General features: G+C 30.5%; 1 long non-coding RNA gene across 1 annotated transcript; it reads left to right on the top strand.

Annotated features, from left to right (window-relative positions):
- Nucleotides 1-8,383: 8,383 nt before the first annotated feature.
- Nucleotides 8,384-10,004, top strand: LOC148779083 (uncharacterized). The gene is made up of 2 exons (XR_016047046.1): nucleotides 8,384-8,907; nucleotides 9,560-10,004. It is a non-coding gene; the product is annotated as an uncharacterized LOC148779083 (long non-coding RNA).
- Nucleotides 10,005-17,452: the final 7,448 nt, after the last annotated feature.

The raw sequence follows: 17,452 nt of genomic DNA, 5'->3' as shown, positions 1-17,452 counted from the left end.
TTTTATTGAAAAATTATTTTTAATAATTTTTTATAGGTGCAATGCAATGAGAAGATGACACATACCAAATTTCATATTCATACAATTTGTATTAAAAAAAAACTAAAAATAAAATACCTTGAGACGTCGGATCTTAAGATCAAATGGTGAGTGGCTCTCTTGATTAAAATTGCACGGCTGGATGGTAGGGGGAGGACAGAACTTCTATGTTGTAGGGGAAGCATATAAATCTTTCCCAGATATATATATATATATATATATATATGGAAAAGTCTTCCCAACGCTTATAGGCGAAAATGAACAGTGATTTCATCTATGCTCATTACTGTCTAAAGTTCATCGCACGGTCACGATTGTCTAATAGTATTTCATTTTTCATTTTTTTTTCTATAAATTGGAATGATTTGAAATTTAGAGCGTGTGTATATCTTAGTGAGGCGCATCTAATAAAAATATGAAAAATATTTTGTAAAATATAAATTGACCAAAATACCCCCATAAACTTTCAGAGGTATTTTGTCAATTTATATTTTTTGAATTATTATTTTTGTATATTTTTATAAGATTCTCCTATTTTTGATGAACACAAACTCTAAATTTCAAATCATTTTAATTTGAAAAAAAAAATGAAAAATGAAATACTACCAGACAACTGTGATAGTGCGATAAACTTTGGACGGTAATGAGCATAGGCAAAATTACTATTCATTTTCGCCAATATATATCTAGAAAAACACATTGCAACGTCAATAGGTAAAATTGAATAGTGATTTAGCCTACTCTCATCATCGTCCAAACTTCATCGTAAGGTCATAATTGTCAGGTAATATTTCAAATTTTATTTTTTTTCTACAAATCCAAATTACTTGAAATTTGGAACTTCAAGGTTATTTTGGTTAATTTATATTTTACAAATTAATTTTTTCATATTTTTATTAGGTGCGTTTTACTAAGCTGTACACACGTTCCAAATTTCATATTATTCTAATTAGTAAAAAAAAAATATGAAAATTTAAATACTATTGGACAACTGTGACCATGCGATGAAGTTCGGATGGTGATGAGGGTAAAACAAAATCACTGTTCATTTTCCCCTTTAAGCGTTTTGTAGTATATATATATATATATATATAGTCAAGCTTCCTATGCTTCCCCTACAAGATAAAAGTTATATACTTCCCCTTATCCAACCCTCCATTTTGATTGGAGGGTTAAGATTGCCCCAATCGCAATGTCACGTCTCTACACTATTTTATTTTTAATTTTTTTTTTCTGTAAACTATTTTGACACCAAATTTTGAGCGTTCAATCCTCTAATAAACTCTCACTAGCGAAAAATATAAAAAAATAATTTCAATAAAATAAAATGACCAAATACCCCTGAAAGTTCATAGGGGTATGTTGGTCATTATTTTTTATCGAAAAATTAGTTTTAATATTTTTTATAAGTGCACCTTAATGAGAAGTTAGCACATACCAAATTTCATATTCATACAATTTGTATTAAAAAAACTAAAAATAAAATACCCTGAGACGTCGGATCTAAGATCAAACGGTGAGTGGCTCTCTTGATCAAAATTGGACGGCTGGATAGTAGGGGGAGGGTAGAACTTCTATGTTGTATGGGAAGCATAAAAACCTTTCTCATATATATATATATATATATATATATATATATATATATATATATAAGTCTTCCCAACGCCTATAGGCGAAAATAAATAGTGATTTTGCCTATGCTCATCACTATCTAAAGTTCATCGCACGGTCACGAATGTCGGATAGTGTTTCATTTTTCATTTTTTTCTATAAATTGGAATGATCTGAATATTGGAGCATTAGTGAAGCGCATCTAATAAAAATATGAAAAATATTTGGTAAAATATAAATTGACCAAAATACCCTTATAAATTTCAAGGGTATTTTGTCAATTTATATTTTTCAAATTATTTTATTTATATTTTTTTTAGATTCTTGTTTTTTTGATGAACACAAGCTCCAAATTTCAAATTATTTCGATTTGTAAAAAAAAATTGAAAAATGATACACTACCAGACAACTGTGATAATGCCATGAACTTTGGACGGTGATGAACATAGGCAAAATCATTGTTCATTTTTGCCTCTATATATATATATATATATATATATATATATATATATATATATATATATATATATATATATATATATATATATATTGGAAAATACCACGCAACGCCTATAGGCGAAAATAAACAGTGATTTTGTCTACTACCATTATCTTCCAAACTTCATCGTACGGTCACAATTGTCCGGTAGTATTTCGATTTTCATTTTTTCTCTACAAATCCAAATTACATGAAATTTAGTACTATGGGGTTATTTTGGTCAATTTATATTTTTCGAATTATTTTTTTTATATTTTTATTAGGTGCGTTTTACTAAGATGTACACACGTTCCAAATTTCAATTTATTTTGATTAGTATTGGACAACTGTGACTGTTCGATGAAGTTTGGATGGTGATGAGGGTAGGTAAAATCACTGTTCATTTTTGCCTATAAGCGTTTTTGTAATATATATATATATATATATATATATATATATATATATGGGCAAGCTTTCTATGCTTTCTCTATAACATAAAACTCTACAACATAAAACTTATATTCCCCTTATCTAAGATTGCCCCAATCACAATGTCACGTCTCTATACTATTTTATTTTTGATTTTTTCCTATAAACTATTTTCACACCAAATTTTGAGCGTTCAATACTCTATTAAACTCGCACTAGCAAAAAATATAAAAAAATATCTTCAATAAAATAAAATAACCAAATATCCTTGAAAGCTTCAAGGGGTATTTTGATCATTATTTTTTATTAATAATTTATTTTTAATATTTTTTATAGGTGCAACCCAATGAGAAGATGGCACATACCAAATTTCATATTCATACAATCTGTATTAAAAAAAGAAAAAATAAAATATCTTGAGTCGTCGGATATAGGATCAAACGATGAGTGGCTCTTTTGATCAAAATTGGACAGTTAGATAGTAGGGGGAGGATAGAACTTCTATGCTGTAGGGGAAGCATAGAATCTTATCTCATATATATATATATATATATATATATATGTATATATATATATATACATATATATATATATATATATATATATATATATATATATATGTATATATATATATATATAGGCGAAAATAAACAGTGATTTCGTCTTGCTCATTAGTGTCCAAAGTTCATTGCACGACCACGATTGTTCAATAATGTTTTATTTTTTTTATAAATTGGAATGATCTGAAATTTAGAGCGTGTATATATCTTAGTGAGGCGCATTTAATAAAAATATGTGAAATATTTTGTAAAATATAAATTGAACAAAATACCCCCATAAATTTTCTGGGGTATTTTTTCAATTTTTATTTTTCGTGTTATTCTTTTTCTATTTTTATTAGATTCTCCTATTTTTGATGAACACAAGTTCCAAAATTCAAATCATTTCGATTTGTAAAAAAATAAAAAATGAAACACTACCAAACAGCTGTGATAGTGCGATGAACTTTGGACGGTGATGAGCATAGGCAAAATCACTGTTCATTTTTGCCAATATATATGTAGGAAAACACCACGCAACGCCTATAGGCAAAAATGAACAGTGAGCTTTACTAAGATGTACATACGTTCCAAATTTCAATTTATTTCGATTAGTACTGAACAACTGTGACCGTCCGATGAAGTTTGGATGGTGATGAGGGTAGGTAAAATCACTGTTCATTTTTTCCTCTAAGCGTTTTTGTAATATATATATATATATATATATATATATATATATATATATATATATATATATATATATATATATATGGGCAAGCTTTCTATGCTTTCTCTATAACATAAAACTCTACAACATAAAACTTATATTCCCCTTATCCAACCCTCCATTTTGACTGGAGGGCTAAGATTGCCCCAATCACAATGTCACGTCTCTATACTATTTTATTTTTGATTTTTTCCTATAAACTATTTTCACACCAAATTTTGAGTGTTCAATACTCTATTAAACTCGCACTAGCAAAAAATATAAAAAAATATCTTCAATAAAATAAGATAACCAAATACCCCTGAAAGCTTCAAGGGGTATTTTGATCATTATTGTTTATTGAAAATTTATTTTTAATATTTTTTATAGGTGCAACCCAATGAGAAGATGGCACATACCAAATTTTATATTCATACAATCTGTATTAAAAAAAGAAAAAATAAAATATCTTGAGTCGTCGGATATAGGATCAAAAGGTGAGTGGCTATTTTGATCAAAATTGGACGGTTAGCTAGTAGGGGGAGGATAGAACTTCTATGCTGTAGGGAAAGCATAGAATCCTATCTCATATATATATATATATATATATATATATATATATATATATATATATATATATATATATATATATATATGAAAAAAGTTTATATAGAGTTGAGGCTTATCGGCGTCGCGTACTATTTTCGATATATATATATATATATATATATAGGGCAAGCTTTCTATGCTTCCCCTACAATATAAAACTTATATCCTTCCCCTTATCCAACCCTCCATTATGAATGGAGGGCTAAGATTGCCCCAATCACAATGTCATGTTCTTACACTATTTTGACACCAAATTTTGAGCATTCAATCCTCTATTAAACTCGCACTAGCGAAAGATATAAAAAAAATATTTTTCATAAAATAAAATGACCCAATAACCCCTGAAATTTTTAAGCGGTATTTTGGTCATTATATTTTATCTAAAATTTATTTTTAATATTTTTTATAAGTGCACCCCATTTGAGAAGTTGACACGTACTTAATTTCATATTCATAAAATTTGTATAAAAAAACTTAAAAATAAAATACTTTGTGACGTCGGATCTAAGATCAAACGGTGAGTGGCTCTCTTAAAAATTAATAGTGATTTTGCCTACCCTCATCACCGTCCAAATTTTATCTCGCGATCACAATTGTCCGGTAGTATTTTATTTTTTATTTTTTTTACGAATCGAAATGACCTGAAATTTGGCGAGTATGTACATATTATTGATGCGCATCTAATAAAAATATAAAACAAATTATTGAAAAAAACTAAATTGACCAAAATACCCTTGAAACTTTGCGAGGGTATTTTGGTCAATTATTTTTATGTAAAGTATTTTTTTATATAATTTTCGAAGATTCCCCTGTTTTTTATAAATACACACTCCAAATTTCAAGCCATTTTGATTTTTAGAAAACAAATGAAAAATGAAACACTACCGGACAATCGTGACCGCGCGATGAACTTTGGACGGTGATGGGAATAGGCGAAATCACTATTCATTTTCGCCTATAGGTGTTGCGTAGTGTTTTCATATATATATATCTATATATATATATATGAAAAAAGATAATAGCTGGCCAGCTATAATGAATAGTGTTATAGGTAAAATGGGAACCGTCAGATTTTCATCATACGGTTCAAAATGCATATCATTATTTTAATTTTAATTATTTTTTTATTAATCGGATCATAATAAATTTCAGACATGTGCACTAAAAAATAAGGTCCACAAATAAAAAATATATAAAAAATATTTCTAAGAATATAAAATGATAGAAATACCCTTGAAAAGTAACAGGGGCATTTTGGTCATTTGAATTATTGAAAATAATTTTTTAAAATATTTTTATATGGTGCGCAATAATGTTAGGAATATACACCCAAAATTTCATTTTAATTAGATTTATATAAAAAAATCTTAAAATTAAAATAGTAATATGTATTCTGAACCGTATGATGAAGATCTGACGACTCACATTCTACCTATATACTATTCATTATAGCTCGATAGCTATTGTATGGTTTACCTTATATACTATTCATTTTTGAGATGGATTTTTAGATTAAAGTTTTAAGGACAGGAGATGAATATGAAAAAATAAGTAAATTTTAAAAACTAAAAATAATAATTGTAGTAAGAAAATATTTGGACCATTAATTTTCATTATTTTAGATGGAGCACCTACTTGCATCCTTCTTAAAGATGGATGCTTTACAATTTGTGGACATCATATGTAGTCATGTGGATCTAGCCCGTAGGAAAACTCTTCCCAACGCCTATTGACAAAAATGAAGAGTAATTTTGTTTACCCTCATCAACATCCAAACTTCACACAGTCACAGTTGTCTTGTAGTATTTTTATTTTTATTTTTTTTCTCTACAAATCTAAATTACTTGAAATTGGAGCGTGTGTACATCTTAGTGAGGTGTACCTAATAAAAATATGAAAAAACTAATTCGTAAAATATGAATTGATCAAAATACCCCCAAAAAGTTATAGGGGTATTTTGATCAATTTATACTTTGTGAATTATTTTTTTCATATTTTTATTAGGTGCGTCTCACTAAGATGGGTGCGTCTCACTAAGATGTACACACGCTCCAAATTTCAGATCATTTCGATAAGGAAAAAAAAAAATTAAAACATTACCGGACAACTGTGACCGTCGATGAAGTTTGACTATTGATGAGGGTAGGCGAAATCACTGTTCATTTTCGCCTATAAGTGTTTTGTAGTATTATATATATATATATATATATATATATATATATATATATATATATATATATATATATATATATATATATATATATATATATTTTGTATTGTAATACGATGCAACAACATTAAAAAACTATCTTATGACTATTTGTTTGATCCAAATTTTGAAATATACTCTCTTTTCATTCTAATGAACAATCACAAAAAAATAAAAACACAACCTATAAAGTATTTTTTTTAGCCCAATTAACATAAGCTGTTCATTTTGGTGAGATGTTTAGATCTAGACTTTAGAAGGATTTTTTCATTTCCAAATTTTTTGGATGGCTTTATTATCATTAGATGAACAATGTTAAAAAACAAAAAAATGATTTTGAGTTTATAAATGCTAAGATCTTGAAAGTCACAAAATGAATGGTCTAGATTAGTTTTTGGAGGGGACTCATTTTGATCATATCTAGGATTCAAATTGAATTTTGTTTTTTGAGGGGATTGATTATTGAGATAAAGAGACTATGTGTGCAAAATTTAAGGTCATACAAATACCACAAACATGCTTTTCGAGAAGTGTCATCGCATTGTACTATGATATAACTGTTGCATTGGATCATTGCTCTCTCTCTCTCTCTCTCTCTCTCTCTCTCTCTCTCTCTCTCTCTCTCTCTTATATATATATATATATATATATATATATATATATATATATATATATATATATATATATATATATATATGCAATGATTTTCATGCTACAGTTGTATAATAATATGATGCAACAACCTTCAAAAATCATGTTAGGGCTATATGTTTGATCTAAATTTTGAAATATACACTATTTTCTTTCTAATGAATAATCACAAAAAAGAAAAATTTGAATACATAACCTAGAAATATTTTTTTAGCCCAATTAATATAGGCCATCCATTTTGGTGAGATACTTAGATATAGGCCTTAGAAGGATTTTTTTCTTTACCAAATCTTTTAGATGGATTTATTATGATTAGATGAATGATGTTAAAAAAGATAAAAATGATTTTGAATTAGTAAGGCTAAGATCTTAAAATTCACCAAATGAATGGTTTAGATTCGTTGTTGGAGGGGACTCTTTTTTACCAAATCTTGGATTCAAATTAAACTTTTTTTTTGTGAGATTGATTATTGAGATAAAGAGAATGTGTGTGCAAAATTTTGGGTCATACAAATACCACAAACATGGTTTTCTAGCAGTGTCGTTGCATTATACTATTATACAACCGTCGCATGAAATCATTGCCCTCTCTATATATATATATATATATATATATATATATATATATATATATATATATATATATGGAAAAGCCTTTTCAACGCCTATAGGCAAAAATGAAGAGTGATTTCGCCTACTCTCATCACCGTCCAAATTTCATCACGCGGTCACGATTATCTGGTAGTGTTTTATTTTTTATTTTTTTTAAACAAATTGCAATGACCTGAAATTTGGAGGGTATGTACATCTTACTAAGGCTCATCTAATAAAAATATAAAAAAAATTATCCACGAAAAAAAAATTGACCAAAATACCCCATAAATATTTTGGGGGTATTTTGGTCAAGTTTTTTCTTATCAAATATTTTTTTTATAATTTTCGAAGATTCCCCTATATTTGATAAATATACGATCTAAATTTTAGTTCATTATGACTAGTAGAAAAAAAACTTAAAACGAAAACATTACCGGATAATCGTGATCGAGTGATGAATTTTGGACGGTGATGGGGATAGGCGAAATCACTGTTCATTTTCGCTTATAGACGTTGCGTAGTACTTTCGATATATCTATATATATATGAAAAAAGTTTATATAGAGTTGAGGCTCTAAACAATGAAATTAGAGCGCACATCAAATATTTCACTAGAAGATGTTGTTTTGATAGCCAAATATACTCAAATTGATTATCTCGACATCAGATACATAGACATGAGAAAAAAATGGATTTCAAGTTTTGAAAATAGCTCGTCTTGTAATGCATTTTTGGACCGTCAATTTTCAAGTTTTCATAGATCTGCTCGATTTATATCCTTTTTTAAGCTTTAAATTTTATAATTAAAGATGAAAACATATTTTAAAGACAAAAATTTCCAATATTGAAACCGCCATTCTGGACATTATTTAAATGTTCGCTCTACTCTCACTGAGGCCTTTCAATGGATGTGGTTTTTGTCCTAGGCCTTGGAAGATGCTAAACCCTAGAGAATGTGAAGTTTGATGGGGGAAGTTGAGTGCTTTAGGAGAGGCGGAATTTTTATGGGAGAGGAACTTGGTGTATGCAAACCCTAGTCAAGGTGAGGCTTTCTCACTTGCATGATGCTGAAAGTTTTGCCAGCTTGCTCATTCACCGCACTGAGTCGGGCAAGTGGAATCAGATCCAGTGGGTTAGTGGTAGAATGAACCAGTCTACCTCTTTAAACATTATCGAGGTCTAATTTATTTTTGGAAAATTATCAGAAATATAATTTAATTATAGTTTAATTGGAAAAAAACTCCCAACTTTCGTAAATCTCGTCTACACTTCTTTTTTCTTTTTTTTTTGGTTTTTTTTATTATCAAAATGACCTTCATGGTAGTCGTATTATCGTAAAAAATATTACGGTATTTTAAGTACCGTAATGTTTAGCCCATTTTATACGGTACTTCAAGTACCGTAATGTTTAGCGCATTTTATACGGTACTTTAAGTACTGTAATGTTTACATTTTATATAGTACTTTAACTACCGTAATGTTTAACGCATTTTATATGACACGTTTATTACCGTAATATCTCTAATTACTGTACTCAAACTACCAAGCGTTGAAAGGTTAAAAGAGAACAGTGGGGCAGATCTAATGAGCTCCAATTTTGAAATCAATTTCTCGTCGAGTAGATCTTCACTCATGAGTAGGGGTTTGGAAGAGATAAATTCAGTTGATGATGATAGAGAAAATATGGTTTGCAGAATATGAAACTTGGATAATGGCACTGAATTCGTCATCAATAACCCAAGTGGCAATCGAGTTTTAAGCAGGCTGAAAAGAGTAGGCTCTGAACGTTTGGTCACCATCGACGAATTTTAGAGAGACATTGGGCGCTCTCCATTTGTGCAACATTTCATGCGACGAGATCTTGTTGAGTCTCGCATTTCTATAGAGGGTTTGAAGAGAAAGAAGGGTTGGTTGAGAAGCTTGAGAGTAGCAGCAAGCATTCTGAAGAGGAACAAAGAGGGTGGTAGTTCTAGCAGGTCATGTAATTCTGAAAATACTTTTGGCTCATCAAATTCTGCGAACTCAATTCACCAAATGCATCAGAGTGTGAGAGTTCGCCATTGTAAAAAGCTGTGTAAAGAGTTCACACTCTTTAAGGGAATATGTGAAATCTATTACGAGCAAAATGGCTGTGAAATCCATTACGTGTGGGTAATCTAAGCACGTCACTTGCCTAAAACAAATCCACTATCTCTTGCCATTCGCTCTCCTATGCACATCCATTCTCCTCTCATTTTCCTTCCCTCTTGAGCATATCCATTTCTACTTTTTCTCTCAACTCCACTTATAACCGATAAGTGCTTAAATTATATAAAATTTCCCCAAAATGCTCCCTCTCTCCTATGTACATCTACTTTCTTTCTTTAACTCCACCTATAAGCTCTCTTATGTACATCTACTTTCTCTCTTAACTCCACCTATAACTGTTTAAATTATATAAGATTTCCCTAAAATACTCCCTCTCTCTTATGTACATCTATGTACATCTACTTTTTCTCTTAACTCCACTTAACGGGTAATCTAACTATGCTCATCTCTTACCAAAAAAAAATCATCTATCTCCCGCCATTCTCTTTCTCACCTACACATCCATTCTCTTGTCATTCTACACAAAAAAATCATCTATCTCCCTCCATTCTCTTTCTCACCTGCACATCCATTCTCCTGTCATTCTACACTCTACGGTGCATATCCATTTCTACCTACCTTTGTAACAATTTGGGTCCTAGCCATCATATGAAGCCATCAGCTCTCATATAAAAACAAAAATAATAAGAATAATAATTGATAATCAAATGAGAAATTACATAACACAATGATAATAAAAAATTTCACATAATATAATCATCATAATAGATTAGTAAAAGCTCAATTGAAATAAGATACCTCTTTACTCTCCTCCAATGCTTCAAATTTTTTTACTACAATTACCAACATTTACTAATCAAACTTCTTCTCAATTTTTAACTTGTACCATAAATTTTTTGAATTTGATATCAAAATTTATTGTTTATTTGAAATTATATAAAGAGATTTGAAATATTTCTATAAAAAATAAATAAAAATAAGGCTTATCACAATAAAAACATGTTACTCCAATCATATTATTCCAATGACTTATCATGTTGAAACCAAAGTTTAATCATGTTAGAAAACATGTGATTCCATGTAAGTGCCAAAGACATGCAAAATAAGTAAGAAATGTGATTCCATGTAAGTGCCAAAAACATGCAAAATAAGTAGGAAATGATGTGATGATGACTTTAGAATGGTACAAGTTATTATTAAAAAATCTATACAGAATAGTGATGATGTTATTATTAAAAAGTCTTTTTGGAATGATGTGATGATGACTTTAATTCCGTATTTCAATAGAATTTTGTGACAAAAAAAAAAAATGATAGTTTATAAGTAATTGCTCGTAAAATATTGATAATGAATTTCCCATATCTCTTCCAGACATAGCCAAATAGTAGCAATGTATTTACCAGGTTGCATCTAAATACTACCCAAATGGTAACAATCCATTTGGTAATGTATTACGCAAGCAATATATTTCCAAGTATCCAAACGATCCATAAAAGTGGAGATATTATGGTATTAAAAGTGCCGTATAAAATGCATCAAACATTATGGTAGTTAAAATAACATATAAAATGCAACTGTTACGATACGTAACGTACCATATAAAATGCGCTAAATATTGCGGTACTTAAAGTACCGTAATGTTCTTCAGGGTAATACGACTACCGTGAATGTTATTTTGGTAAAAATAAAAAAAAAACCGAAAATAAGAAAAAATAGTGTAGACAAAGTTTACGAAAGTTTGAGTTTTTTTTTCCAATTAAACTAAAATTAAGATATATTTATGATAATATTCTTTTATTTTTTGAGTTATTTCATTTTCACTAATTTAAAATGAAAGTCTAACTTTTAAACTGCTCTAAATACAAAAAATTGATGTATTTGAACTGTTCTAAAATTAAGACTTTTGAATTGCCCGAAACATATGTTTTAGTGATTCTAAGCTCAAATTTTTTAACCAACCAAAATACAAGATAATTAATGTACTCGGGTAGTTTGGAAGTTAGAAGTTCGAATTGTGTAAATACACCCATTTTTTTTGGTGGGTGGTTGAAAAGTTTAAGGCTTTGAATGGGGAAAAATGAGAAAAGAAATATTAAAAAAAGTAGAACCCGAACATAATGACCCAAAATACATCGCAGAAAAAATTTGATGTTATCCCATGGTCCATATTTTGGCTGCATTATGATGAGGTGTTATTTTTGTTTTTTGAATTTCTTTTTTCTTTCTATATTACCCCCAATATGAAATTTTTACTTCAATTTTTTTTTAAAAAAAAAAGAAAGAAAAAGAGAAGATGTGGGCATGAAAATTGGACTTTCAAAATTTTCATATGAACCTGAAATTTGGTGGGTCAACATCTCAATGGGGGGCATCTACAAAAAATATTTAAAAAATATTTATAAAAAATTAAAAAAAACCAAATTACCCCTGAAATTTTTTGGGTACTTTGATTCGTTTATCTTTTCAAAAGTATTTTTAAGTGACTCTATGAGAGTAGATATGATATGATTTGTAAGAATAAACTAAAAATAAAATAGTTTTTAGGCGTGATATTTTGATGGGGCTATCTTAGCCATTCATTCGGTTGAGAGAGAGGTGGCACATATAAAATCTCTATACTTGTGGTATAAAGAAAAGTTTTATCGAGTGGGTAAGCTTGCTCCACGTACATAAAAAATCCATTGATAGGGATGCAGTGTGGCTGGGGTGGACGGATTATGATGGCGTGCTTGCATTCACTCCACGAGTTTCCTGGTCAAATACCCAATCCACACGACACGCGCTCGATCATCTTTAACTCTTAGGGTCAAATTTTAGAAGGACACGGCATTATGGAATTTAGTGAAGCTACACTACAAAATACAGTCGAAAAATAAAAGGAAAATTATAAATGTCTCTTTCACCTTTTCTTTTCTAGGCATGGCCCTCCAATAGATCGTAAATCACACTCCTAATTTCATTTTCACCCACCCGTCAATGTCAAAAAGTAAGTTTTTCGAGGACTAAATCATTTTCTTTTTAAGCCACGTTCTCCACCCTCTCTAAGAAAGTTGTTTTTGGGTTGGGTCGGCTCTGAATTCAAGTAGTGCCAGTTCGGCTTGCATCGGTCTGACACATTTTTGTGCCAGACCAACACATATTGGCATCACATTTTGGAATCACGGGTTAAAATGAATGATATTTTGATCTAAAAAAATTACAATTTTTACTTAAGGGATGATTGTAAAAAAAATGGCGTTGAGGTTGATAGTTTCGGGGAATAATTTCATGCAACAGTTGTATAGTAATATAATGCAACCACACTTCTAGACAACCATGTTTGTAGCATTTGTATTACACCAAAAATTGTACATGCATTCTCTTCATCCTAATAGTCAATTTAAAAAAAAAAAACATTCAATTTGTATAATAGATATAGTTAAAATGAGTCCCCTCCAACGTTGAATCTAGACCATCCATTTTATGAACTTTAAGATCTACGCCTTTACGAACTCAAAACTATTTTTTATCTTTTTCAACATTGTTTATCTAATGATAACAAAGCTGTCTAAAAATTTTGAAAAGAGAAAAATCATTCTATGGCCTAGATCTAGGCACCTAAACAAAATGGACAGCTTATGTTGATTGGGCTAAAATAACACTTTCTATGATGCATTTTCAAATTTTATTTGTTTGCTATTGTTCAATGGAATGAAAATAGTATGTATTTAAACTTTGGGATCAAACAAATGGAACTAGCATTGTTTTTGAAGCCTGTTGCATTATAATGCTATACAAACGTTGCATGATATCATTGAAAATTGGACTATGTGATCAAGCGCGGTATATATAAATTAAAATTTTTCTTTTTTTTTATTCTTACAGCAATAAAACCCCTCACAATGTCCAATTACAAATAAATAACTCTTCAAACAAATAAAAAAAAGAAGAGAAATACGATTCTCACTTACTATATCTATTGAATACAGTTTCTTGAGTCAAAACCTTGACTCATTACTTTAAGGGAATAAAAGAGCCCAACACAAAATTGAGAATAAAATAGCCTAATACAAAATAAAATTTAAAGAAGTAAAATTGCTAAAGATAACTTCAACCGGCAATGATCGGTCTCTTGATTCTCTTACTTGTAATAAAATTCTCTCAATGGCATATGGATCTTGATTTTAATCTTGCTCAAGCCCCTTTGGCTTAACCTTTAGAGAGATGAGATATAGAAATCAAAGAGAGAGGGAGATATCTACTAACTAGAGGATCCTCCCCTTTGCTACTCACAAACAATAGATTCAAGAAGTTAGGGCTACGCCCCTTTTCAAACCCAAGAAAGATCAACTAGGTTGAGGTGCACCCCTTTTCAAACCTAATAATAGCGAGATGATGCTCTAAGTTGGGGCGTGCCTCCTTTAGAAAAATCTTGGAGAGAGACAATTTTTAGATAGAGATGTGTAGAGATTTATGAGGTGGGAGAACCTCTATTTATAGAGTTTATATGCCTTAAGATTTGCCATAATTAGCATGATCAAATCTTGATTGTCAATCTCATGAGACTTGTAGGGTGAGAGATGTGAGACATCTATTCCTTTGATCCACCATCAAAATTCAAATGAAAGTTATCATCAAGATTCAAAGGAAGGTGCTAGAGCCTTATCTTCCTTTTCCTAAACCTATTCCCGTCAAATCTTTAAATAATGAAAATATATTTCTTACTTTCTATTTTAGTATATCCATTTCTTATTTCTTGAATCAAACAATCTTGATTCATGAGACTTACTAAATATTTCAAATATTTCATTTTATTAGGCTAACGTCACCCAAAATTAGAAAGCCAACTTGCATGAGATAATTACCACCTTATTTGGTGATCAAGTAATCCTTACTTGTGGGGTGTGCCACCCCTTGGTGGCCTCTCATGGGCCCCACTCAATTACCACATGTGTAAAATGGGATCCTATATTTTATAGAGGGTCCCACATAATTATAGAAAATACAAAATTTGAATTTTACAATTTTAAATCTCATATGTATATTTAAAACATTGGAAAATTACTGTCTTAATTCATAAATTCAAATGAAAAAAAATGAAATATCAAGAGATTCACAAAAATTTAAATAAACATTCTAGAAATCATATAACCTAAATTAATTAAAATTAATTAATTTTGATGGGAATCGGATCTGTCTGGGCCTAAGAATTTATCAATGCAAAAAAGCACTCCACCTTCAACTGCGTATCACGATCAACCTAGATTTCTTAAATTGACCCAGCAGTTCCCATAATCCACAGTCCATTGCAGAAGCTTATGATTGGACCATCAAAGTCAACCAATAGACTAAAGGATGCAATCTCAGCCTATGGATTTTAGTTTCTCCCCTAAAGACAAAATCATGGTCCATTAGACCATGATGCAACCACGACTCAATTGTGCATAGGGGTAATCTCTCGCACATGTACACGCTTCACTCTCAATGGTGAATCTCAATACAACTATCTATGTATATATCATGTGAGGATATAACGATGAGGTTTTAGCTCTATCTCTAGAGGCTATTCATCACATACAAAGTTCATACTATCCCTTAGCTCTCATCCAGACATATTCCGACATTACCAAGGGCTAACTCACTAAACTCTTTTCAATTACATCCCTATGCCTAGGTACCTTGGGTTTTCAAACTCGCCTGGCCTAGTACGTCGAGCCTAGTCTGAATATCAGCAAATAGCATTTGCCTATTATGGTTCACACGAGACCATACTCCCACTGAGTTTATGTTCCACTATATAAAATGCTTTTACAAAATCTCATAAGGCCTTTAATGACCACATAAACCCAACATCTCCCGCTTGGCCTTTGAAGACCTTAGAATATCTCTTTCGCACTTTCTCATCCCCTTAATTACAATATATCTCTCAAGCATGTTTCACTTATTCTCTCTTATTATATTAATCATGATTTTTTCCATCAATCATTTCACAAAGCATTTATGGAGGCAGCGCCTATATCTCTTTGCTGCTAGAATCTCATCTCAAACGTGGTCATAGTCCATCTTTCATGTCTCATTGCGAATCACAGACTTGTTGTCGCAGAAGATCATCACATACCCTCATCGCATGGGGTCGTATCTTCAGGAGCTTAAAGCAATTCTTCAATCAAGCTGCTCTCTTCTGCAGCTATACAACTAGCGTCATGCATCCTGGTTCCATAGGTGAACAATAGTATATTGTTCCAGCTGAACCATCAAACACAAGCAAGCTCTCTCATTGGAATATTGAGTTCATCTGGATCTTTCATAATAGGATACTTGTATATTTGAATATCCAAGTAGCTAAAGATAATCATAGGATTGTTAACATCTCCCACTTCAAACATAACACATAAGAAATGTTATCTCAACATTCTCATGCTTATGTCATGAGTTAGTATCGCAAGTCTCATACCAAATAGTAACTCAATGCTCGTTTGCTTTCACAGTATGAAAAACCTTCTTGAATAACAAACGTTCAGCCACACTAGTCTTCTTGGTAGTATACCCATACAAACCAAGTTATCTAATCCACACAGCACATATCAAGGAGACCTAGCAAGATGGTCATCCTATGATATACCCTACGGTTCATAGTCTTAGGTAATCGAGAATTCTAAAAAACTCAAAACCAAGTCACATAATTGGTACTATAAAAACATGAGTTAAGACATGCATGTATTTCAAAATAGTGCATAGATTAATGATACCTTTTCATATGTACATAAAATACTTTCAAGGCCCAATGTTTTTTTTTTTATATATATTAAAACTCTTGACATGGTATATTTTCACAATAAAACTTAGGTTTTTCACAAATGATCCAATTTAATTTTAAATATATGCTTAGTCTTCATAAATCATTTTGACAGCATTCACCTTCAATTACTTACTAAGTCATGTTTATAGCCGTAAAACAAATCATAAAGTCCATCTTATAATTTTATCCAAAATAAAGCATGACTAAAGAATGATTATCAAAACCTGACAAAACACTTCTTATTGGCAATATCATGAGATCATCATCACATGCAACACATCATATTATTAGACATTATTGGGGGATGGTCATTAAGACCGGATTCCATCGGAACACTCTCTTTGTGCTTACATATTTGAATGAGTCACACTCATCTCTCGTCTTTCATACTTAAGCTTATAGTCCTTGATCAAACCACATCTCCATGTGTATCACTACCTTATGTAGTTCTTAAAAGCACAAGTAGGTACTGAAAGACAAAGTATTAAAAAAAACTGGCTCTTTCAAACTTCTTAGTTATTTCCTAATGTCATACACTTCATACATATTCATAAAAAAATAGCCAAAATATAATCAAAGAAGTATATAAAGCAAAAAATAAAATGTTATTGAATCATCTTTCCCCATTTGACCTTACCATGTAATGTGAAATAGATTTCATACCTCAAAACCATGTAGTGTGATACTTAGACTTTCTTGATTCTTTGCTTTTACGTGCTGA

The sequence above is a fragment of the Amborella trichopoda genome, chromosome 13, assembly GCF_054954075.1.
Source record: "Amborella trichopoda isolate Santa Cruz 75 chromosome 13, AtrichopodaSantaCruz75HAP2 v2.0, whole genome shotgun sequence".
Classification (NCBI taxonomy): Eukaryota; Viridiplantae; Streptophyta; class Magnoliopsida; order Amborellales; family Amborellaceae; genus Amborella; species Amborella trichopoda.
Note: the sequence above shows the minus strand (reverse complement) of the source record. Positions and strands in the feature narration are given on the sequence as shown.